This window comes from Equus quagga, chromosome 3 (assembly GCF_021613505.1).
Source record: "Equus quagga isolate Etosha38 chromosome 3, UCLA_HA_Equagga_1.0, whole genome shotgun sequence".
Classification (NCBI taxonomy): Eukaryota; Metazoa; Chordata; class Mammalia; order Perissodactyla; family Equidae; genus Equus; species Equus quagga.
The window spans coordinates 99,225,519-99,236,334 of NC_060269.1; positions in this window are offsets into that span (position 1 = coordinate 99,225,519).

Consider the following 10,816-nt stretch of genomic DNA (forward strand, 5'->3'; position numbering starts at 1 on the left):
AACACATACAATTAAAGAAGAGTTTCAATACAAATGATAATAAAGGAATGATAACTTCATTGATAAGGAAATCAATTCATCTATCTGCAAAATTCCTCTTGCTGCCTGACAATTTCAGAGAAATGCAGACAGAACATACGTCTGTATGAAAACGCTCTGATGCCTGATCTCTAGACATTCGTTAGGCACTAAACGTTACTGGTACTATTTTTCTGGAAAAAAAAATGACTTTGAGTGGTGAGTGAAGTCCTAAAAAGTGAAAAGATGTAATAATCAGAGAAAATTAAAAATTACCAAGCACTCTTTTAACAAAAAATCATTTCTTTTCTTCCTTTGGCACTAGTTTCTTATGTGACAAGTGAGCATACTCAGAATGTACATATATGGGCACTGCCTTATGTTAAAAATTATTCACCCTACACTTACATTTTAGTTTGATGATTGTCAGAATATACACTGCTTCTGGTACTCTTTAAAAATTATATGTTTCAATTCTAAATGAGAATATTCTAGGACACAAACCAATGAGTAAAGGTGGTAAAATGGCTTTAAATGCCCCTAACTAGACCCTTGATTCTAGCTTAGAAAAGACAGGGCCCCCAGGAAGGAAAAAGCTAATGAACTCATTGAAAGCTTTAGGGTATTGCTTTAAATGTTTTTTGAACAGAATGCAATATACAAACAAATAAAAATTTGATAAAAATAAAACAGGTTCTGCAATGCTATCCTAACTCTAAGTTCTACTTATTAAAGCTCATTATCTGTAAATTTCTTCAATATGAGTAGTTATGATTATATTAAAATTTTGCAATGAAGCCTTGAGAAAGGTAAAGACAAGCAAGAATAAAGCCAAGTCTTAAAGGACCTGCCTACAGTGGGCGGTAAGGAACAGGAGAAGCTGAGATCTACGTAGTGAAATGGGAAAAAGCAGGACTCAAGGCAGCAGGAATTGGCAAACCTGAGATTAAACAACAAAGAACATTTAGATGAAAGACCAAACACGTTACAACAAAAAAGGGAAAAGAAGTCTTTTAGTATGTGCTTTTTCTGCAAAAGAAGAAAAAAATCACCTGGGAGGGTGGGAGATGATTGAAAATGTCTGTCAAAGAATGGAAATTCAGGGGCTACCCGGTGGCGCAGCAGTAAGTGCACATGTTCCACTTCTGCGCCCCTGGGTTCACTGGTTCGCATCCTGGGTGCGGACATAGCACCACTTGGCAAGCCATGCCGTGGCAGGTGTCCCACATATAAAGCAGAGGAAGATGGGCACGGATGTTAGCTCAGGGCCAGTCTTCTTCAGCAAAAAGAGGAGGATTGGCAGCAGATGTTAGCTCAGGGCTAATCTTCCTAAAAAAAAAAAAAAAAAAAAAGGAGCATTAGTGCACAGTACTTATCTTTACTAACCATAGCAGAGCAGAGAGCTAGAGAAAGGGACCTTAGAGCCAGATCACCTGGTTTTGGGTCTTGCACTACAGCTTACTACCTCTGTGCAATTTCTATACTATCCCTGCACAATGTACGTAACTACTCTTGCCACTGTCTATTCATTTATAAAATACAGATACTAATACCTAGGGTGTTACTAATAATATGCTAATAGGGTTATCATGAATAAAACACACTGAGCAATGCCTGATCCATCGTAAGCAGTGTATATCTGTCTCTGCTATTAATTTAAGGTGCATAAAATGCTATTGATGTTTTCATTCAGCATACTATATTTACTGAATTTCACTGATATTATTTTATTTGTTCCTTCAAGTAATTGGGCATTTGTATTATTTATAGGTGGGCTCATTTTTCTACCACAGCATCCCTAGGAATATCCGAATAAAGATTCCTCTAGCATCACGCCACACTGAATTTGTGCAAATTTTATCTTATGCAAAGAGACATTTACTTATTAGAGTCTAAATTTGGAGATGGGAGAAATGTTGTCTCACATCTGATTCACTAGGTGGGCTAGTGTGTGGTTAACAACCATGAAGAAAGAGCACAGAGTAAAAAAATCAGCAGAATAAGGCAATCTTCAGTAATTTCTGTTACCATGTGGACTTTCTATTCCACGGGTATTATATAATCTTACCGTTTATTACATCTCAATTTCTCTCTCTCTCTCTCTCCCTCTCGCAAACACACACACACACACACACACACACACACACACACACACACCCCTCCCCTCCCTTTCCTGTTGCTGCACAGTGCAGCATTCAAAAGACTCCAAAACAGTTTTAATAAAATCTTGTGGAAAGTGTCTGTGTGGCTGAGGAGAGGAGAGTGGTGGTCGCCTACCACAAAAAGCAAATATTTTAAAAGATCCCTCTTATATGACTATCTCCCTGAAACCTCACTGTTCCAAACAGCTTCTTGAAGTTCTCTGTGCCGCCCCCAAATTCCTAGCCCCTCTCTTACCAGGTTTCTAGTTCTTTCCTCTGGTGGGAGGCCTCTTGCACTTTTCCGTGGAAGCCAGTCGAGCTTATCCGGGTGTCTTCAATTCTACCAAGAGGAGGCTTTTGCAGTAAATTGTGAAAAGAGATGATAGCAATTAGAGTAAATGATTGATGATATATTTAGGAGATGAATTTTAACTCCTCATTGATCAACAGGACACGAAGAAGAAGGGTGGAGACGAAACTGCTCAGCAGATTTCTGGAGTCATACCACCTTGTCTTAAGCATATTAAAATGTAGCCACTTCTCACATTACGGGTAATACTTGACATAAAAAATTAAAAGGATATTTGTAATACTGTTTTGAAAATTGTTTAGCTATAAGAAATTCAAATAATTTATAATTGACTCTGATTTCTCTCAAATCACCACGTAGGTATGGAAATTCTTGCAAAGTAAAGAAAATCTAATTTATAACTAGTTTCCAAGTACAATGGAAAGATTACGAATACTAAATTCAACAATAATGTGGCTAGCATTGTTATGTTTTGTTGACCACTAAATATTAATTTTCATTTTTAAATTTTATTTTCCTATTGCTGAGTGAATGATATTTTTTCTGGCTTCATGGGCCCCTGAAACACACATCGTCCCTGGGCAGTGTGCATATAGCTCCTGAAGAATAAAACAGGCCTGGGTTTAGCAAACATCAAGGACCTGGTGTCCGCCACAGAGGCCCACGTGTAGACCTTTGGGAGATGTGCATTCAGTGGACTGAATTTATGCCTAGAAGACCCATTTGGAGCCCTGCTGATTTGGCTAGGAGCCATGTTGGTGTCCTCGGGGAGTTGAATCTCCTTTTAGAAATTTCACAAAGGAAAACATAATCTTGGAGGATATTATTAAATTAGTGATTGTTATTTTAAAATAAGAATTAATGCAGAGTGATTTATTCCTCTTGGGTGAGATTAGTGTAAGTAACGTATGACTCAGGTTCTCTCTCCCCAAAGCCTCAGAAGTCAGGCCATCAGCCAAGTTCAGACACGCTTCATCTTAAACTGCAACCATCCTCTGACAAGAAGTTGCCCATTTTGAAAGGCCAGAGATGAGGTCACACAATTATACAGCTCATTCCTGGTCAAATGTTAGGTTGCTTTAAATTCGAAGGTGGAACACAGAATTGTCGGAAATTTATTTGAATGTGAGTTACGTATGGATTGCCTTACAATTTCTGATGGCTCATCACTTACACAAAGCAGAACAAGTTAAAGGAAAAAACCTGTACACTGATACACAAAAACAAACACACACATTCTCATTGTGGCAAGTAGGTGTAATATAAGGACAACAATTGTGAAAGCATACATTTGAATTGCCCAGGAGAGTTTATAAAATACTTTCTCAAGCATAATCTCATTTAATCCTCTTTCTAACCGGGTGATGAAGGTAATGCTTGAGAGATTTCTAACCAGATTTATTCATTTATTTACAAAACATTCAAGAGTTCATCCAAGTTGTTAAGACATTGTTGATATACTTAAAGTAACCAGACTTGTGATCTGCAAAATTTTACTTCATCACGAAAGGTGAATAAACTGTCACAAATATTTTGAGTGAAGGCAAATGAGAGAAGTGGCTATAATCATTGTAGAGAGGAGAAAATTTAGATTTTCTTATTAATAAGCTCCTGATTATTATCAAAAGAATGAAAGTCCCTTGAAAATAAACCAAAGACATTGTGACAAGATTTTACCCCTGCTCTACAGTATTTTCTAATTTCCCTAATTTAGACATGTATTTCATTTGTAAGGAGGACCATAATACAAATTGATGGAAGTGTAATAGGAGTGGGTGATGTTAAACATACCTCTCTCAGTCTGGTAGATCAAGTAGGAATGATACAATATGGCGGATCTAAATGATATAATAATCTCAATTTATTTAATAAATATGTTTTGAACAGTACCCTTTTTTAAAATAAAGTGCCTTTTTTCAGTGCCTAAAGAAGCTTCATTCTTTCAGCGATTCTATGTTCTATGTTAGTCCACAAAAACACTTCAACTGAATCTGTGTGAGGAAGAAGGATGGTGGCGTTGAGGGTAGGAGGGGCAGGGGGGCCTTTATTAGCCTCTCATCAAATCCCAAAACCACTGCATAAAATATTGACACATATAACCACATTAAAACTGAAAATTCTTGCATGTCAAAAGTTGAAATGTCAAACAGAAATCTAAGAAAATCAACTGTGATATATATGACAAAAATGAATGATATTCTTAATATCCTTGACACATAAAGAACATCTACAAATTTGTTTACTTTCCTTTCTTTCTCCTTCACTTATTCATTTCACAAATGATATGGTAGTTTTCTAGACCAGGGTTTGGAAAACCTTTTTTTTTAAAGGGCTAGATAGTAAGTATTTTTGGCTATGCATACTGTAAGTTCTCTATCACAACTATTCAACTCTGCATTGTAGCATGAAAACAGGCATAGACAGTACATCAAAGATTGGGTGTGGCTGTGTTTCAATGAAACTTTATTGACAGAAACAGGTGGTGGCCTGTATATGACCCAGAAGCTGTCATTTGCTGATCCCTGTTCTAGACCATAAAAATAAAACAATGAGGAAAACAAAGTCCTTACTCTCAGGGAACTTTCATTCTAGTGGTGAGACAGATAATAGATAAATAAATATGAACGTGTAAAATGTTAAGTGATGAAGAGAAGCTCTATAGCAGGGTAAGAAGAGAGAGTGAAGAGAAAGATGAAAAACAGGTTGAAAAATGGAAAAATAGGTGAAAGATACAGAACTTTATCTGTCAAGAAGGAATATAAGATGCTGAAACATCTAAAATCAGCAAATTCAAAGAAATTAAAATAATGCAGTATAATTTTTCACGTACATAATGGCAATGAGTAAAGTGATTGATAATTCATAATGTTGTCAAGGATGGGAGGAAAAAGGCATGGAAATTCACTGCTGGTGGGAATGTAAACTGGGACAATTCTGAGAGCAAATGGAAAATACCATCAGCATTGCAAATAGGCACCCTTTTGATCCAATGTTTTCACCTTTTAGAATGCCTCCTGCAGAAACATAATTGAAAGGTGCAAAAGTAGGTGTGCTTGGAAGTGCGATATGGCAACATATTTAATGGCAAAGAATAAAAACACCCTGATTATCAATAGAAGATTGTTGAAATAAATTGTGTCAATTTCATTCAAGAAATATCTATTAACCATTTGAAGTAATGAAGTAGGTCTCAATATATTGACATGGAAAGTTGTCTGAAATAAATTGCTATTTAAAAAAAAGATTTGGCAAAAACGTATAGATAGAAAGGTCCTACTTTTGTCTTAAAAACAAAACTATGGGGCTGGCCTCGTGGCGTAGTGGTTAAGTTTGTGTGCTCCCCTTTGGCAGCCAGTTCACAGGTTCAGATCCTGGGCACGGACCTGTGTATCGCTCATCAAGCCGTGCTGTGGTGGCATCCCATATACAAAATAGAGGAAGGTGGACACTGATCTTAGCTCAGGGCTAATCTTCCTCACCAAAAACAAAAGAAACAAAACCAAAAAGTTGTATGTGTGGCATTGCAGACTGGTGGATAAAGAAGGGACTTTTTAATAAATGGTGCTGGGACTGTTAGATATGCATATAGGAGACAATGAAATTGAATTCCTGCATCACGTCATCTATACAGGTAGACTGAAGACTAAAAGGCAAAAGCAGAAATTTAAAACATAATTTATATAAATAATCACATGTCCTCAGAATTGCAAATATTTTTTTTAACAAGACACAAGATCAGTGACTTTAAAATTAAGAATCATTTTTTAAAAATTAAAAGACCTGCAAAGAAAAAGGTAGTGAGGTTCAAATCCGCAGGAAATAGTTGGAATGCATATAACCTAAAGGATTCATGTTCTGGAGTAAAGTATTTTTGCAGGTCAATAAGAGAAAGACAATTCAATAGAAAAAAATGGGGGTAAAAATAAGAAGCCCTTTCACAGAAAAAAGGAATGCAAGTAAACACATAAAAAATGTTTAACTTTGGGCTGGCCCTGTGGCCAAGTGGTTAAATTCCCACACTCCACTTCAGCGGCCCAGGATTTAGTCGGTTTGGATCCTGGGTGCAGACATGGCGCTGCTGGTCAGGCCATTCTGAGGCGGAATCCCACATAGCATAACCAGAGGCACTCACAACTACAGTATACAACCATGTACTGGGGGGCTTTGGGGAGGAAAAAAAAAAAAGATTGGCAACAGTTGTTAGCTCAGGTGCCAATCTTAGGAGAAAAAGAAGTTTAACCTTGATAATGTGGAAAATTCAAATTAAAGCCACAATCAGATACCATTTTGTATCCACCAGATTGGCAAAAATATTAAAGAACAAGAGTCCCAACTAATGGCAGGATAGTAGAGCAATGGCTCCTTCTGAACATCATGGCTGGGAGAATAATTTGGCTATATCCACCATGTAAAAGCATTTGGCATCCTAACAGTAATAAACATGCATATAGCTATGACCAAGAATTTCCACTCCTGGGGGTTTACTCTAGAGAAATCCTTGCATATTGGCACCAGGAGATGTGTCCCTAGCAACATTGTTTATAGGAGCAAAAACTAGAAAATACGAAAAGATCATCTACAGTAGAATGAATAAATCTACTGTGATATAGCCACAGAAAGGACTGTCATATAGCAGTAAAATGAATGAACTACAGTCACATGTATCAAAGCAGTACTTACAGCAAAATGAGAAAGAGAATACTTTCCTTCATATTTTCTGTCGATGCTAAGGGGAATTTCTACCAATTAGCTATGTTTGGAATATTGCTTTGCTTAACAGCTAAGTAATGTAATCTAGCTAAGAATTGTCAAAAAGCATGAAGAACTAATTGAAAGCTTAGCAGAAGTCCTGGAAAAGAGAAAATACATTTTAAAATAATGAAAATTCACTTACTAGCCAAAATCCATGTGTGTATATACAAATTGCATGCATGAATACCCATTATATGTTAAATATGTGTGTATTGGCATCCTTCTACTGGTTTTTGGATATTATCATGCTTTTGTTGAACTATGATCTCTAGATTTGCAGGAACTTGGTTTTTATATTGTAATCTCAAGACTGATAACAGCGCCTGGTCCAACTTTGCTGAAATTTTCCTTTAAAGTCTGGTCTCCGATATTAGATGGAAAATTCCTTGTGGCCTCTTTACTCTTATTGTACCATCTCACATACGACTGCAATTAAGACATACAGGAAAGAGGCTTAATACATATTTGTGGTGACAGGAGTATGAAATTTTTGCCACCAAATCCCTAAAGATCAGAGTGTAACTCTGTTATCTTTTCCTCTGAATGCATTCATTCTAGAGCAGCTATAAAAATGAATATGGCCGGAGCTAGCCCCGTGGCCGAGTGGTTAAGTTCGCGCGCTCCGCTGCAGGTGGCCCAGTGTTTCGTTGGTTCGAATCCTGGGCACGGACATGGCACTGCTCATCAAACCACGCTGAGGCAGCGTCCCACATGCCACAACCAGAAGGACCCACAACGAAGACTATACAACTATGTACCGGGGGGCTTTGGAGAGAAAAAGGAAAAAATAAAATCTTAAAAAAAAAAAGAAAAGAATATGGCCACAGGCACAGATTAGAAATTAAAATGGACTTAAAGACAATATACTCTAAAAAGTTATAAGAAGGGAGATAAACTCAAATGACTGTTTGATCCAGAACTAACATTGCATTTCTTTGTGTTGTTATTTCTCCCTGCCATCTGCATCCTGATTACCATACAGGGTCTACAGTAGTTTTAGCTTAAAATAATGCTTGTTGAAGTGGCTAAAAAATGCTTGTGCAGGCCGTTGCCCGCCCCATGGGACTAGGGATTGCCGGAGATCTCGGAGAGGACCGGGGCTGGGGGAGGTTTCAAAGGCTGGCTCTGCGACGCGGAGGGGAAGCTCCGAAGTTCCGCCCAGGCAGCAGACAAAACTCTCTGTCTGCCATTAGCAGAGGGGCCACGCCCAGCATTCACGGCTCCGGGAGAGGCCCGGAGAGAATCCCAGAGGGCGGGGCGACTCCCAGCTGCCGTTGCCCGCCCCGTGGGACTAGGGATAGCCGGAGATCTCGGAGAGGACTGGGGCTGGGGGGAGTTCCAGAGACCCAGCTTCGTAGCCTAGGGGGAAACCCTACAGGCTCACAGCAGCCTTAGGGAAAGCCTCTGCACAGCACCAGTAGAAGGCACCCAGCCACCAGCCACAAGGCTGGAAGACCCCAGGGCAAAAGCAGCATAGCTAGGTGAACTAACCACAGACTGTAGAAGATGCCAATAGCTCTCCTGTGACCCATAGAGGACAAGTGAGATTTTGTGGGTGCCGACAGCAACGGAGTGACAAATATAAGTGATCCCACCCCTGGCCGCTGGAAAAGCCCATAACACTGTTGCAGACCCCAAGGAGAGAGCACATCTAGGTGGGCTGCAACAGTAGGCACCAGCAGCCTGAAGCCCCCCTGTGACGGCCCCCACAGCAGAGGAGGGCCTCAGGCCCAGTTAGCAACTGCGGACAGGGTTCCTGGTTGGTGCAGTATAAACAGCTGCTCCCCCACCGCAGCAGCTGAAACAAGTGAAAGGAGCAACTAAACTCTATCTCCATGCGGAGGCACAAATCAACAACATCAAGCAATATGAAAAAATACATTAAATCTCCAGAACAGAAAGAAAGTAACAAATACACAGAAAACAATCCCAAAGAAAATGAGATATATAACCTAAAGGATGATGACTTCAAAACAGCCATCATTAAAATTCTCAATGAGTTAAGAGAGAGTTCTGACCGTCAACTCAACGAGTTCGGGAGCTATGTCACAAAAGAGTTTGATACGATAAAGAAGAACCAAACAGAAATATTGGAAATGAAGAACACAATAGAGGAGATTAAGAAAAATCTAGATGCTCTGAACAGTAGGGCCGATAATATGGAGGAAAGAATTAGCAATTTGGAAGATGGGAATATAGAATTGCTGCAGGCAGAGGAGGAGAGAGAAGCAAGACTAAAAAGAAATGAAGAAACTCTCCGAGAATTATCAGACACAATTAGGAGATGCAACGTAAGGATTATAGGTATACCAGAGGGAGAAGAGAAGGAGAAAGGGGCAGAAAACCTATTCAAAGAAATAATGGCCGAGAACTTCCCAAATCTGGTGAGGGAGATGGATCTTCAGGTGACAGAAGCCAATAGATCTCCAAACTTTATCAATGCAAGAAGACCAACTCCACGGCATATAGTAGTGAAGCTAGCAAAAGTCAACGACAAGGAGAAAATATTAAGGACAGCCAGGCAAAAGAAACTAACCTACAAAGGAACTCCCATCAGGCTATCAGCAGATTTCTCAGCAGAAACTTTACAGGCTAGAAGAGAGTGGAATGATATATTCAAAAATCTGAAGGACAAAAATCTACAGCCGAGAATTCTCTACCCAGCGAAAATATCCTTCAAATACGATGGAGAAATAAAAACTTTCCCAGATAAACAAAAATTAAGGGAGTTCATTGCCACAAAACCTCCTCTTCAGGAAATCCTCAGGAAAACCCTCATTCCTGAAAAATCCAAAAAAGGAAAGGGGCTACAAAAACAAGAGCAGAGGAGATAAGTAGAAGGACAACAACAGAGAGTAGCAGCTCTACATCAGAACAGATTAAACCATGGGACGAGAAACAAAGGAAACTGAAGAAAACCGGAAAACAAGACACAAAATGGTAGTGGTAGGCCCCCACATCTCAATAATCACTCTAAATGTAAATGGATTGAACTCCCCAATCAAAAGACACAGAGTGGCAGGATGGATCAAAGAACAAGATCCAACAATATGCTGCCTCCAGGAAATACACCTCAGCCCCAAAGACAAACACAGACTCAGAGCGAAGGGATGGAGAACAATACTCCAAGCTAATAATGAACAAAAGAAAGCAGGTGTCGCTATACTAATATCAGACAAGGTAGATTTCAAAGCAAAACAGATAAAGAAAGATAAAGAGGGACAGTATATAATGATAAAAGGGACTCTCCACCAAGAAGACATAACACTTATAAATATATATGCACCCAACACAGGAGCACCAAAATTTGTAAAGCAACTCTTAATAGAACTAAAAGAAGACATCAACAACAATACAATAATAGTAGGGGACCTCAACACACCATTAACACCAATGGACAGAACATCCAGACAGAAAATCAACAAGGAAATAATAGAATTAAATGAAAAATTAGACCAGATGGACTTAATAGATATATATAGAACACTTCATCCAAAAACAGCAGGTTACACATTCTTCTCAAGTGCACATGGAACATTCTCAAGGATTGACCATATTTTGGGAACCAAAGCAAACATCAATAAATACAAGAGAG